The following is a 15,291-nucleotide window of genomic DNA, read 5'->3' as shown; positions in this document are numbered from 1 at the left end:
TATATACAGTACTTCCATGAAAGTTCCTTCCCTGATCTCACTTGGCTGCTCACATTTTTCTATCCTCCCCACCCCCATTTCTTCTATCAAAACTAACAACCTAATATGTATGGTACTCCACTTACAGAGATAGCTGTACCATCTCAATATTTAACATTTTATTATTGTATGTAATAAAATTCTTTCATGATTTATCAAGTTTAACTTGAACCCTGGGAATGCTTTTAAAATGCCTGATTGCATCTAACATAATCCAAGCACTAGCAGCATCCTTATTTACTGAATTCTTGATTCTAGAAAATACATGTCCATGACTCACAAACATTAAAATACTTAATATGAAAATGGAACTCAAGAGTCTTCATCGTAACATCTGAATATAGTAGAAATATAAAGTAGCCATTACATATTAATGGTTTTTTGCAGGGCAGGTTCTTGGCCTGATAAATCTATTAGCAGATTTTGCTGTTATTCAAGAAGCAAATTTTGGTTCCAGGTACAATTTTAAAAATAAAATCCTTTCCAAAGAAACACAGACTCATGGTTAACATTGTGGACTTGATTCCAAAATGGACAAAGGTTAAAATCCAACCATCGGAGTAAACATGTCTGCAACCTTGGTGTGTCCTAAAGCAAGGAACACTTTAAAACAAAATCAGTACCAAGGGAATAAGGAACTAGAGCAACTCAGTGGTTAGCATATGGACTTAATTCCAAAAATGGGGATAAGTTAAAATTCAATAATTGGGATCAACCTAGATCAGCTTCTCTGGTGTGTCCTAAAGCATGGAACATTATAATTCTAAATGCCTTGCCACTGAATAACATGCTTGTCCTGTTATGCCATGAAACACTTTCCTTGCTAAACCAAGGAAATAACAAATTTCAGATATTTTTCTAACTCTGCATAGGCATTTGTGGTATCTTTTACTGGGTTCTGTACAGCATCAGAAGATTAAAAAAATAAACAAGTGTACTTGATTACTGGGCCATCTGAGTGGATTGGTTGTCAACAGTTGTGTGAAATTGTTGCTTGACAAGTCTGTCAACTGGCCAGATGTGTTGTAATGAATGGTTCTGCTTGTCAGACACCATCAGTATCACTTAGAGATATGTTGGCAAAGGTTAGCAATAAACTGTAAACATGTACCTTTCTGGTATTAATTATATGATGAAATATATAGATGTATATAAGTGAGGAAAAATGTTTAATTAATAAAATTAACAATTACTAGGAAATAACTGATGATACTGAACAGATAATTTAGCATCCTATGTAAGATTAATTTATAAATCATCTTAAATTTATTCAACATGTCTGCTATCAGATAGAGGATTTGATTTTGTTGGTGTGATTAGACTTGAAGAAAGCCAGGTTGGAGGGGATTATCTAGCGAGACTGTACACAGGCCCCACCAATTGTCTAAATGTAATACTGAATTTGAAAATGTCCACATGTCTATCCTTTGTTTCTTAAATTTCTTAATTTATGAGAGCAATTTAAATATTATTGTGTCATTATGACAAAATAGGCTGGGACTATTCCATCAACCATGCTTAAAGGAACAACTGTATAGCTTATATTTGAGTGCATTCATAGGCACATTTGTACCTACTTGTATGGCATCTTATGTAATAATACACTTATGCAATCCATCTGTCCTCAGTACAGAGCACTCTCACTGTAATGCTATTGATGGAGCCATATAAGTGCATTATGTTATATATATATATATATATATATATATATATATATATATATATATATATAAGACAAGGTCACCATGCATGGATGAAGTGTATTGTTACAAGACAAGGTCACCATGCATGAATGAAGTGTATTGTTACAAGACAAGGTCACCATGCATGAATGAAGTGTATTGTTATAAGACAAGATCACCATGCATGGATGAAGTGTATTGTTATAAGACAAGGTCACCATGCATGGATGAAGTGTATTGTTATAAGACAAGGTCACCAGGCATGGATGAAGTGTATTGTTATAAGACAAGGTCACCATGCATGGATGAAGTGTATTGTTACAAGACAAGGTCACCAGGCATGAATGAAGTGTATTGTTATAAGACAAGGTCACCATGCATGGATGAAGTGTATTGTTATAAGACAAGGTCACCAGGCATGGATGAAGTGTATTGTTATAAGACAAGTTCACCATACATGGATGAAGTATAACGTGTTATAAGACAAGGTCACGATGCATGGATGCAGTGTATATTGTTTTAAGACAAGGTCACCTTGTATTGGCAAAGTGTACTGTGTTAAGAATAAGATCACTTTGTACTGATGAAGTGTAATGTGTTACAAATATGGTCACCTTGTACTGATGTATTGTGGTGTGTTATGAACAAGGTCACTTTGTACTGATGTATTGTAGTATGTTACGAACAAGGTCACTTTGTTCTGATGAAGAGTATTGTGTTACAAACAAGGTGACCTTGTACTGATGGAGTATTGTGTGATATGAACAAGATGACCTTGTACTGATGAAGAGTATTGTGTTACAAACAAGGTGACCTTGTACTGATGAAGAGTATTGTGTTACAAACAAGGTGACCTTGTACTGATGAAGAGTATTGTGTTACAAACAAGGTGACCTTGTACTGATGAAGAGTATTGTGTTACAAACAAGGTGACCTTGTACTGATGAAGAGTATTGTGTTACAAACAAGATGACCTTGTACTGATGGAGTATTGTGTGATATGAACAAGATGACCTTGTACTGATGAAGAGTACTGTGTTACAAACAAGGTGACCTTGTACTGATGAAGAGTATTGTGTTATAAATAAGTTCACATTGTACTGGTGTGGTGTAATGTATAATAAACAAGGTCACCTTGTACTTTTGAAGTGCCGGGGCCCCAAGTGGCCAAGTGGTCTAAAGCGCTCTCCGTTATGGATCACTGCCATATCACCTCTGTCTGCGTTGGTTCGAGTCTCAAATTCAGCCATCGTGGGTATGTGAGAAAGCTTGCCAGTAGCTTCTTGTGGGTCGGTGGTTCTTTCCAGAGTTTCCCAGGTTCTTCCTCCACCATTAATACTGGCTGCCATGTATAGCCTATCGTGTGCTGAAAAAGGTGTTAAACCCCACAACAACAACAACAGCAAAATACTGATGAAGTGTACTTTCTTATAAACAAGATCATCTTATAATGTGCCAGCAGACCTGGGTCTCTGCAGCTTATTAGGAGTAATCAGTAGAACAAACAACATAAACCCTGATCTGCCAGCACTTTATATGAAGGCAGATCTGGGTCTATGCTGTTTGCAGTGTTCATGACTTGTAAGTGAATAATATATGTTATATAAGGGATTTATATATAATACAATGCTTTGTTGTTAAGGAACATTTCAAAGCAATCCAATTTATTTATTCTTGTAAACATAATTATGTTTTAGGACCAGGCCATCTCAGAATAAGGGGGTGGCAGGTATCTCATGCAAATCAAGCTGACCAAGGTTGGTTTTTATTTTAGTCATTATTCACACCGCTGCAAAAATGAAATGCGCTACATAAAACTTAACAGAGAAAACAATTTTCTGTGTGTGATGTTTCATATAATAATGGTCTTTCATGTATAAGTGGAGCAGTTTCATGGGCATGTGATTGCTCCAAAACCACATGTTTACAGACCCAATGAAAAATTAGCCACATGTGATGCAGAAAGTCCTAACACCCCTTCCCAATTTTCTACTGATAACACTTTAAGTGATCAACAAAGTTCAGCTTTTGATAATTCATTAAATTGTATTACTATAATGAAATATTATTTTTCATGTGTTTACTTTATTGAAACCATTTTTTAAAACAAAGTTTTTTAGCATTTTGTTTCAGTGCCAATGTATGTATGCAGTATCTCAGATAGCTACCAGTTCCACTGACTGCCTTAAATCAGTAGGTGAGGTGAGATCAATAAAGATAGAGAGAAAAAACAAAAAGTTTAAAGATTTTCATTAAAAGTAATATCGAAAATTAAAGGAAGGAAAATGAAACGATCTAGGAAGATTAGATTTAATGCTTATTTACAATGATTGTACAAGCATAGTTAAGTGAACTGCAGATGAAAATACTTATTTGAAAAAATTAACTCACTCTATTCTCTGTAATTCTGTTATTTAAGATTTATCAATAGTTGTAATAATCTACATAAAGCATCGATAAATGCAACCATTTAGAGTTCTAACTATGAGTAGGACACTTTCCTGTTAAAATTTTAAATTTTTAATTTTCCTTAAAGTGCATCTCCTTTTATCCATGCATATGTATGCAAACTTTGAAAGCAACAAACAAATTCACAAGAACATTTTGCACAGAACCATTGAAATAATACCCCCCTCCCAGAAAATAAATGAAACCAGTTTTATGAGTGCCTAAATAAATATACAGCCCTTAATAACTTCACTGTTGGGCATAGTACACTAGACCCCTGATGATGATGGATGGGATTTCACAGGCTTAGTACCTGCCTTGTTGGTGGTGATGGCAGATTAAGGTGGACCATACAACTGATATGAACAGAGATGCAGATGATATTTATGTCAAATGAGTAAAGTATTCATCATTTTCAAATTTAAGGAATGAGGGGAAATTATCTATGAGGTTATTCTTCTTACACCTGCAAAATTCTGATCTGCCATTGCATAATGTGCTGGCAGATCAGGGTATATGCTGTTTTCTTTTTTCTACTCATTACTTATAACAAACATAGATAGACCCAGATCTGCTGGTGCATTATATGACAGCATATCTGGAATTATAAAATTTACCACTGGACTCATAAATGATCATATATGGTTGGTGTTAGTAAAATAATATGTATCTTGTACTGCATTATTTAGTGGCCTCACGAAAAGGTGGTGAACCCTATATTTCCCATGGACAGCATTATAATAAGGGAATACTTGTGTACTTCATTATAATGTATTCTCACCATAAGGCAGTATACTCTGGCTCCCATGGATATCATTATAATGATACAGTACTCTATCATGTATTTCATTATAAGATGGAATAATTATGAGGTAGTATGGTTCCCATGCAGAGCATTGTAATTATGGAATACTCAACTATGTACATCATTATAAGGTAGCATACTATATGGTCCATGTGGACATCATTATAATGAGGGAATACTCAACTATGTACATCATTATAAGGTAGCATACTATATGGCTCATGTGGACATCATTATTATGAGGGAATACTCAACTGTGTACATCATTATAAGGTAACATTCTATATGGCTCATGTGGACATAATTATAATGAGGGAATACTCAACTATGTACATCATTATAAGGTAGCATAATGTATGGCTTATGTGGAGAGCATTGTAATGAGGGACAATCCACCAACCCACACTTCTAGCAAGAAGAGGGGACGTTGTGTAAGGTTTCTACCAAGTGGACCGTAGGTAGCATGACACCAACTCTTACATACATCATTATAAGGCAGCATATTGTATGGCTCCCATGGAAAGCATTATAACAAGGGAGTACAGTATAATGTACTCCATTATAAGGCAGCATGCTGTATGGTGCCAATGGACAGCATTATACAGAGGGAGTACTGTATGATGTATTTCATTATAAGGCAGTATGGCTTCCATGGACAGCATTATAATGAGTACTCTATTGACAATTTATCACTGGCTGACAGCTTGCATGAGGAAGCTACAAATGGCAGTGATTTTGTTACTAAAAGGATGTTGTTTTAAGGGGTGGGGTGGTTGTTGGTGAAATATGAAATGAATACATTAATAATACAAGCATGTTTTGTACTGTTCGCTCAGTAACATGCAAAGTTACTAAGGACTGAGAGAGAGAGAGAGAGAGAGAGAGAGAGAGAGAGAGAGAGAAAGAGAGAGAGAGAATCCTAATTAAGGATTTACTATAAATGGTATCATGGAGGATGAGAGTTGTGTTTATGAGGTCTACCAGGGAGGTCTGCCACCATTTGATAGTGATCTACTGCAAAGAACTACTGGCCTCCAAGGAAATTCTAAGGAACTCTGAAATTACCATCATTTTGCAAAGCTAGTCTGAGACTGACCTTGATCAAGATTTAGTAGTAAAGATATTAGAGGTTTTAGCAAGGTTTCTTTGAAGATAAGATCTAGATGTGAACACTGGCTTGGGCCCATTGGGCTGTTGAGGTCAGCGTAGGGGCAGTAGAGGTTTTATGTCTATCTATACTGAAGCAAAGAAGATTAATTATTTTAATATTCTGTTTCTATGCACTAGATTTCCTTCTTATTTTATCACATACATTCATCTATTTGAATCCAATTCAAAATGGTCATCAAATTTAAATTAAAAACTTAAGTGATTCAAATTGACGCTAACAACAAATACAATGACATCCATTTGTGAAGGCCCATTCAGATACAATGAAAAACTGTCATTAATGGAGACATGTCCAATATATAAAGGCTAAAATAATAATGAATAAAGACAAAGGACTTTTTATGTCGGCATTTATGAATATGTGTTCTACATATAAAGGATGGAAATGATAACGAAATTATGGGACTTTATGTGTTGGCCTTTATGAACAGGTGTCCTGTATATAAAACATGGAAATGATAATGAATACAAGACAAGGGATTGTATATGGTGTCCTTTATCAGCAGGTGCCCTATATAAAAAGGATGGAAATGACAACGGGATTTCAGAAGCAGGTATCCTTTATATAGAGGTATCTGCTGAAGCAGTTTTCACTCAACTATTTTTTGACAGGCTGGACTACTGTCAGTACAGCACAACCATCATACCAAAAGGATTCAAGATTTTGCCTATTATGAACAGGTGACCTTTATATAAAGGTTAAGTTACAAGTAAACCTAAAGAATAAACGATTATTTTTAATAAGCAGGTGTCTTTTAAATAAAGGTTTTTACTAAGTCAAGTTTGATTTATTTTTTTCATGATTTAGCTTTAAGAAAAGAAAAAAGTTCATCTTCATTCTAATAAATAAATAAAAATATTCTATGCCATTTTGGTCAAGCAGTTTAAGGACCTTTGGTCAAGACACTTTACTACTCCAAATGCCTCTGCATAAAATAACCTTTATTGTATTGATGTGCCATAACACATAATATAAGCTCAATATCATACTTCTAAAATACAAAAGTGCTCAACTCCATGGTATTGTTACAACCTCATGAACACAGTCACCATGACCAGCCACAATGACCTACACACAAACCTAAAGGTGAGATGGACAGACAGACAGAAGATGTACAAGTGTAACATCATAGGGGGAGGAGCATAAAAAGTATGTCATTATTACTATGTTTCCACAAGATCTTATCAGTTGAAACACTTCAGTACATTGCTCTAGTGGGCCATCTGGTACCAATTATCTCTTAGGAACTAAATGAAATTGCACCCTAACTACATGCATTCTTAGAGGATGATAAAAGAGAATATTAAAGCAATGTACACTGTACAGGGGTTCTGGCTTTCTGCTGAATATGATCCTGTGTTGCAAACAGTGCTATGACCCTATATAATTTGAGAAATGTTGTACATATATTATTCTCATAAAATTCTTTATGACAATGAACCTCTCTTTGCTACCATATGACACATTTATCTCACACTATGCTAGAAAAATGGTTCAGGTAAGACCTCATTGCAGAGATCAACAAAGGTGACTATACTTTGCCATGTGTAATCTGTTTTCACAAAACACCTGAAAGGATTTAATATGGAAGGAAAGGATATGGTAATGTTATTTAAAAAAAGAAAAACGTGTGTGTGTGTGTGTGCGTGTTTGTTTGTGTTTGTGTGTTTGTGTTTGTGTGTGTGTTTGTGTGTGTTTGTGTTTGTATGTGTGTTTGTGTGTGTGTGTGTGATTGTGTGTGTGTGTGTGTGTGTTTGTGTGTGTGTTTGTGCACAAAAATGGGCCATCTTCTGAAGACTTAAAGTTTTTTCATCTTGTCCACTTGCTGAAGGTATGAAGAAGAAAAAAACCAATAATCACGATCAACTCATGTAAAATCTCATGATGCAGACAACTACCTTGTTATCTACATACATGTAATACAATTTGGAATTCTTACTGAATTCAATAAAGTACTGTACGAGTAATGTGCAAAGCTTGTTAATATAAGTACACAGCAACAAAGTAAAGACAAATTTGACTATCTTGTGTATATACATGCTAGATGAGTCTGGTCCTTTAATGTTGGTGCTCTTCTCTGAAAAGTTCTATTCTCTCTCCAAATATGGTCTTGCTGAGTAAAGCACATATAAGATCCATTTCTGATACTTACTTTACCAACAAAGCTAACTTGTAAATGAGACACTAAGTATGGACGCTATGTTCCAGAATGAGAATAATGTACAAGGTTCATTTTACTTCCCTCCCCATGAGATGTGCACTTAACAAGATACATTTTGGAAGTTCTGACCCAAAACAGCAGGTGTGCACTTATTTATGCATGAGTGATATTATGTTCAATAGAGTACTGTGAACTTTTTTTAAAGAAATATATAGACAAGCCTGGATAACAAACTTCATGAATAGCTTCCATCCATGGGTGCCAGAACATAGTGGCAAGGGGGTAGTGCATGTATTCCTCAATAACCAGCATGTTCTGAAGTCTCAAAAGTACACTGTATACATAAAATTCAGTGCCATCTATACTCCCTTAGAAGTCTCAAAAGTACACTGTATACATAAAATTCAGTACCATCTATACTCACTTAGAAGTCTCAAAAGTACACTGTATACATAAAATTCAGTACCATCTGTACTCGCTTAGAAGTCTCAAAAGTACACTGTATACATAAAATTCAGTTCCATCTATACTTGCCTATAAGATGACCCAGACCTGCCATCACGTGATGCGCCAGCAGATCGTGGTATGTGCAGTTAGTAAGGAATAATCAGTAAAATGAACAACATGGACCCTGATCTGCAGGTGGATTATGCACAGACACATTCAGTTCTTTATTTGCAGTTTGACTCGACTTATAAGCAAGTACAGACAGTAGCTATGGTTCTTAATTTATGAAAAGGTAATGACAGTGAATTTATGCTAAGGTAATAGCAAATAGGCAACTAAAATAATTATCAGATGTGGGTGTAACTTACTTATGTGATTTATATTTTATCAAAGAATTGTGAAAAATAAAACTCTTTATTTTTTAAAAACTGCTTAAATATAAGTATTGTGAATGACTCAGGTCTGTCCTCTCTGTATTAGGAACTAGGACGCCATCGTTGACTCTGAAAATTATTGTCCAAAGGGTCTCAATGACTTTGACCTTTTGGTCAAAGTATGCAGTCTTTAAATAAACATACTGTGCAGACACCAGTATTTTCTTATTAGACTTACTTGATCTTGGACAATTAGGTATGTGGTCTAGAACTTAAATTATTATCCAGAAACTGTATTTTCCTTTTCAGTAAGTGACCTTGACATTTTGACCTTTTGACTTGTAAATAATGAGACTTCTTCATTAACTCAAACGCAAGTCTTTCACAAAGTTTGACCCTAAGGTATATGACGCAAAGCTAATGTTTTGTGCAAAACCATATTTCCTATTTTAGTCACAGTGAAATGGACCTTTGACCATTTGGCCTGATATGGTTATATGTTTCTGCCTTAAAAATGATAGATGCTGGGGAATATTAGTTATTTATGTGGAAATGAAACTGTTAAAAGATGGATGGACAATATTACAACATAATACACCTTATAACAAGCATCAAAAAGGAAACTCAAGTACATAATATTTCGTCATAATTCTTGACTAAACACTGCTCCCTCATTTATCACACCCTGGTAACTCTTGAATCCACTTATAATGTAGAACGAATTAAATCCCATTTTGCGTTCCTAGAGAAAGTGCAAAAAATGGGTTCCTATTTCTTTAACACTTAGAAATCATGATCAAAATTAGTGAATGAAAACTTGATGTATTGCTTGTTTCATTGTTTGAAACAGCAGTTAGTGTGCATTATTTTGGAATGGACATCAGGAAATTTGCAAATATTAATGGGAAATCATATTATATATTGTAAGATTGTTTTGATTTTAAAAAATCTCAATAAATAACACAAATATTGATAAAATTTTTGGAAATGACTACTGGTTGCAGCATCATGCAAAATAAATACCAGTTAAAGAGGTCTTATCAAATGAAATTTATGTTTTAATTTTACTTTTAATTCAGATTCATTGTAATCATTATAAATATTACATTCCACCTCTATTCAGATTCATTGTAATCATTATAAATATTACATTCCACCTCTATTCAGATTCATTGTAATCATTATAAATATTACATTCCACCTCTATTCAGATTCATTGTAATCATTATAAATATTACATTCCACCTCTATTCAGATTCATTGTAATCATTATAAATATTACATTCCACCTCTATTCAGATTCATTGTAATCATTATAAATATTACATTCCACCTCTATTCAGATTCATTGTAATTATTATAAATATTACATTCCACCTCTATTCAGATTCATTGTAATTATTATAAATATTACATTCCACCTCTATTCAGATGTGAAAAGTCAAAGCTTCCTTGAGAACATAATTAAGCACAAATAGGATGGCTAAGTTGGATTTATTTTTTGACAACTTCTTACAATTTAATGGTTCAGTGGCATTGTAAAAAAAGCTGATTAACAGATTAATTGTCTCCGCCAATTCCAATATATGAAAGGTGACAACATCACAAAAAATATCTCTGTTTAGAGTTATCTTTATTTCTTTTTAAAATCACACAGGAAAAACAACTCCTAAGATCTGTTTTTGGTACTTGATCCTGGGACTGTTCCTCAATATTTGCTGCAGTACATATGGAAAACAACCTGAATGTTCTAATCAAATGCAAACACTTTTGTCTTTTCTCTCTTTTTTGGTCAATTTTTTGAAAATCCAGATGAAGTCATCTGGTATTATACACCTGCCATGTGCCAAATGTATTCATTAGTATAAAAGACTTTTTAAAGTTGTTGCCATATACTATCAATAAAGTGATTATCAAAATCGCTATCTTGAGAATTGCATATATGTGGTAGAACAGAGATATCAGGAGATTCACAAAATTTGGTCAGGTGTTTTGACTTTAAAATAAGGAGGATTTTCAATGGGAATGGCAAATTTTTTATTGAGGGGCATGTCTTCAGCATTTATTTCCTGTGAGGATCCAAAGTTTGGTTGACTATGTGAACAGTTTTCATTTGACGGTCTGAGAACTTGTGTGAAATTTCCAAGTTAAAAAAATGTTAATTCGACTAGAACTGAAAAATTATCTCTACTGTGAATGAGAGATTTATGCTTAGTTGTAAAGTTGGTAAACATTATTTTGGCATGTATATTGTTATCCACATTTGATGTAGATTCTGCGAACTTGGATTTCCATGATGTTGTATTTGTTGTCACATTTAATGTGCTTTAATATGTTGCATGATGCATAATGTCATTCTTGCCACCATAGTCAATTTTAAATCTCCCTACAGGAATAAAATTCCCGTTTCCACGGATTGGTCGTTTAGATTTTGGCATTTTAGCATTGGTAGATAATGCATGTTAGACAACTCAACAAACTTTCATACCGAACCCAAACTGACCCTGTTTTATCATCACCGAGTACTTAGAAAACCAACCATAATCAATTAATCGCTTTAATCCCTCTGAAATTACTTCTGACCGCACATGGCATAATTCCTGTTAACAAACACTGAAGCCAACCAACCCTACCAACAGAATCAATGGGGTGTTGATTATTTTATGCTGCTTGAAATTAGCAATCAAATCTTTCCCTGCTTAAGCTAGTTCAGTCACATGATCACAGACAGTTACGGTAAATATACTACACTGCAAGCAAGATGTGAGAAGAATGGAAAAATATTTAAGTGTACACAGAAAATTTCAGTAAGTGATAGGAGGGACGGAGGACACTCCTCATCTTGGGAGAAGAAACAAAACTCCCATCCAGGAGTTTCACATACATGTATATAGAATCGACTAGTGCAATCAAACTGATTGGTCCAACTCTTGTGGTTTATGAGTGAATTGTAGCTATGAAGCCATATTACCTCAGTATTTACTTACAAAGGATATAAGGGAAGCAACTCCAAGTTTACTTATACACGATCTAGTGAGCATTGCATGTAAACTTGATCTATAGCAAAAGCCAGTTATCAATTATTGACTTTAATTAACTTCTATGGATGCATTAGATGCATATTTTGAATGATAAGAGAGATTACAATTCTCGTGTATCAATGAAAGTTGTAAGCACCCCACCCCCAACCAAAATTTTCATCTATCTCTGTATCTGACATCATTGCCTATGCTGCAGTCAATGTTTATACCCTGTCACTCGCTATTTATCAAGGAAGAAGCAAATCTGTATTCACTGTTTAACATATTTACTTTTTCTGAGTCAAATAAAATACAAAAACTGCAAGAAGTACAAGTTCGCCAAAGCTCTTTTTCTTTCTTCATGTGTTACATGCTAAGAAGACATAATAACTGATGTACAAAACAATACAACTGACAAATTTTCCTAAAGAGATATAAAGCTTCATCTTCCATTACTTGGTCTGAATTTCCTCTGACATTTATCACCTTTTTTTATATACATAATTGGATAGTTACGTTGGAGTAGAATGTAGCACATTCACTACCAAATATACGGAATTCACTGAAACCATGTAGTAGTAGTACTGGGTAATCAATTTCTTTAATCTTTTCATTCATGTAAAGCAAACAATCTATGTCAGAAAATTGCCTGATGTAAATGAATACTGATGCAGTGAGACCTGGAAATCATGTGACTAATCAATAGTGCATGGTGGGGTAGAATCTGTTCATAAATGCTAGAAAATCTACAAACTATGATTAAAAGGCCATGTTTGAAAAGTCATGACTATTCTTATTGATTTCAGGCAGGGAGTGTTGGATAAATTGTCGCTTAATAATGATAGCCCAGTTTAAAATTGATTACTCGTTGCCTCTACAGTGTGGTTTCAGTGAATTTAAAGTTTTTGGAAGGACAGGTGCTCTTATCTCCCACCTCAACCCATTTGTTCAAGTATTTAAAACAGGGTGGGAAAGGTCAGAATAAACTCACTCGGACTACCCATTATAGTACAAGCTCACAAGTCCTGAATCCCACTTTCCACTCACAAGGACTTGTATCATTTCTTATATATATATATATATATATATATATATATATATATATATATATATATATATATATATATATATATATATATACAACAAATGTGTTATTATTATTATTATTATTATTATTATTATTATTATTTTATTACACATTATTTACTTGTACTCTGTAAGCCATGATATGAGACCCTGCGTTCCCCTTCATCAGCAAAATAGATCTTGCTGATTCCTTATTGTACAACAGGTCTATACAGCCTAGGCATGTACACCTGCCTCCAGAAGTAAATAACAGATTACTCACCCTAGGTAAAGCTCTGCAGACAGCAAGAAAGTCTGGCACAACTTCAGTATCTATCAGTACAATACAAGCAATCTGGTTCCAAGCTTCTGCAGTCCAAACTGGAATGAAATTTCACTGAATTATACTTCATAGTCTCTTAAAAAATGAAGTTTTCTTTTCTATGAAATCCTTTTCTGTATTACTTTTGAAAGTTTTGAGACTTTTTATATATATTTTACACTTTCCTACACTGGAATACAACACTTGCATCTATCATGCTTTAATTCTACAACTCCCCTGAGCAAAGGTGAGGTTTGGTGCTGCAGCAGAATTAACAGCCAATCAGGTTGAAGCATATATCAGAACTGGCCAATCAGAGAGTATAGAACCAGAACTAATAGTATCAATTACTTCCCCATGTGTTGTTGTTATTCATCTCCAGAGAGATTCAAGACTATCACAAAACAATTAGGGGTGGGGGAGAGCATCACTTGAAAGTCACTTCAATCGAAGATTAAGTCAGGGAAACAATGCAGCGTGGTTTGAAAGGAGCAACAATATACCAATAAATATTCCAAATTGACCCTCCATTCCATGGGATGAGTAAACAGGAGTTGTTAAATGGCCCTTCAGAATTGTGAAATCTGTTGAGTGTGCGGATAATATATTGACAATTAATACACAAATGACCATTGCAAACTGTTACAGAACCAGATTTATTTTCAGACATTGTTCTTAAGTGTGCTATTGATGCAATAAAATTTTGATTGGACAATTCTGGGTGAAAAATATTTTGCAATGGTATGTCACTGGCTTTTCTCTTTTGCAGTAAAACCTATCATGAAAGACCACTGCTATTAGAGTACACCTGTCTTAAGAGACCATATACTCAATGGACAGATTTACTGATTATATCGTGTCATGATCTGTCATGAGAGACCACCTGTCTTATGGAACCATACATCCAATGCATAGAATGATCAGCTCTAAAGAGTGATGATCTCAAATGAGAGATCATGTTTTGTTGATATTAGGGGTGGTCTTCCAAACAGGTATAACTGTACGAAAAACAAATATCTCAGCAAAATTAACAAAATGGCACCCTTCATTTCCTGCAAATGTAAGACTTAATAACATTTTAAATGTTCTTTATTTTTTTTATAAAGAAATTAATCTTGTCTGAGACAAATGTATCCCAATCAATGAGTTTGATGTTAGCATTTTCTTTGTACATTGCTCAGAGTTTTTCTCAGGGATTTTTCAAGAACTTTCTAAAGTTTCAAGAGTATTTTTCCTTATAGAAATTGAACTTGTTCCATATGCTATATTGTTTATTTATAGTTACAAAAGTAGAATAAAACATGTAAATAATTAGTGCACTTCTGACACAAATTTCACTACTCCATCTGGTAACTAACAGTGTTATCTGATCTACTCATTTTTATCCCATTTTATGTAATATCTATTATTTTTCATAAGATAAATACAAAATAAAAGTTTTGAATTTGAAAAATGATGTAACTTTTTCAGTTACTTTAGAGAAATTAAATAAAAAATAATATTCTGAATTTAAAAAGTGATGTAATTTATTCAGTTATGATGTTTTGTATTCACTAAGATAAATTCTGGGATTTTTGAAAAAATTCAAAAAGTTTGTCAAGAAATTCAAGATTTTTTCAAGGATAACACAGACTCTTTCAAAATTTTATCAGTTTTCAAAGGAAACCCATCAAAATTTAAGGATTTTTCAAGGTTGTATGAAGCATGTTTGTAAAAAGTTATTTTAACAATGACCATTTCTAAACAAGAATTTTTTA

General features: G+C 33.9%; 1 protein-coding gene across 1 annotated transcript in view; it reads right to left on the bottom strand.

Moving 5' to 3' along the window:
- The window catches only part of LOC149794257 (kin of IRRE-like protein 1), a 148,949-nt gene extending 135,191 nt beyond the window's left edge, over positions 1-13,758 (bottom strand). Inside the window, exon 1 of the mRNA XM_089968390.1 lies at positions 13,496-13,758. The gene's annotated coding sequence lies outside the window, so the exon portion shown is untranslated. The remainder of the gene's footprint in view (positions 1-13,495) is intronic.
- Between the last annotated feature and the right edge of the window lie 1,533 nt (positions 13,759-15,291).

This window comes from Sinohyriopsis cumingii, chromosome 8 (assembly GCF_028554795.1).
Source record: "Sinohyriopsis cumingii isolate HCF-2022 chromosome 8, ASM2855479v2, whole genome shotgun sequence".
NCBI classification, from domain to species: Eukaryota; Metazoa; Mollusca; class Bivalvia; order Unionida; family Unionidae; genus Sinohyriopsis; species Sinohyriopsis cumingii.
This window is presented reverse-complemented; position numbering and strand designations above follow the sequence as displayed.